The sequence below is a fragment of the Amaranthus tricolor genome, chromosome 17 (assembly GCF_026212465.1).
Source record: "Amaranthus tricolor cultivar Red isolate AtriRed21 chromosome 17, ASM2621246v1, whole genome shotgun sequence".
Classification (NCBI taxonomy): Eukaryota; Viridiplantae; Streptophyta; class Magnoliopsida; order Caryophyllales; family Amaranthaceae; genus Amaranthus; species Amaranthus tricolor.
The window spans coordinates 12793227-12794553 of record NC_080063.1 but is presented as its reverse complement, the minus strand read 5'-3'; positions in this window follow the sequence as shown (position 1 = coordinate 12794553).

The following is a 1327-nucleotide window of genomic DNA, read 5'->3' as shown; positions in this document are numbered from 1 at the left end:
CGGGGACCGGCGACACTGTTGGTTATCATCATTTACCTACTAAACACAAACCCCAAACTAAACACAAACCCCAAATATGTCTGAATCAGAATCAAAATCAAACACAGACCAACAATTGATGAACATGGAACAATTGGAACAAATGTTCCAACTGTTTCAAAAAATGCAAAAACTCAATACAGCCAATGAACAATCAACCTCAGATCTGAGGGTCACTGAAAAATTGAATTACCAGAATTACTCTAAATGGTGTCGTCTAATGAAAATTGCACTTGAAGGAAGAGGGCGTCTCAAGCACATCATCAAAACCCCTCCTTCATCAACTGATGCAAATTACCAGAAATGGAAGCAACATGACTCAATGGTGTTGTCCTGGATCATATCGAACATCGAATCAGAACTCATAAACCAATTCCTTGATTACACAACAGCGTATGACTTATGGAATGGGATTTCTGTTCTTTTGGCGAGTGGTCATGACGAACTTCAGATCTTCGATCTGAGTTCGAAAGCAAGTTCAGTCAAACAAAATCAAGGGACCATAGAAGAGTATTATGGCTGCCTAGACACTTTGTGGAAAGAAATTGACCGTCGTATGCCGAACCCTATGAAATGTGCTGAAGACATAACCATATTCAACACCTTTATACAAAAACAAAGGTTGTTTCAATTCCTGGCCGGAATTAACAACACATTCGACAAATAAAGGAGAGACTTACTCAATCAAGACCCACTACCAAGCGTGGAAGCAGCCTACGCCACCATCCGGAGAGAAATCAACAGACGTGAGATCATGACCCACGTTTCATCACTGGGACCAGGTTCCTCAGAAATAGGTAGTGGGCTAGTGGCAAGAAACCGGTCCGGAAGACCATCATACCGGCAGGATGAAGATAAATCTCACCTCAAATGCAGCCACTGTGGTGGAACAAGACACACAAAGAAGGGTTGCTTTAAACTCATAGGCTTTCCGGAGTGGTGGGACGAACACAAGCAAAGGAAGGCCGCCACCAAGGCTCAGCCACGAACCGGCGGCAAGGCACATGCAACTACTGGCGTCTCCACCACCACGGCGCCTGACACTACCCACTACACTAAGGGAGAAAAAGCCATGGAAGGTAACACAGGTAAAACAACAATGGAGGAAACAGGAGAAAAAACGGAAGAGGGAGAAACAGAAACCGGGACGGAAGAGAGAGAAACAGGGGAGGGAGGGTTTCAAAACTTGCCAAAAGTGAGTATTTATACTCACAAACTTAACCAAACCCTAAATTACCCACCCACGAAAAAAACTCAACCCAATATCCCAAGCCCAACTGGTTTTGGG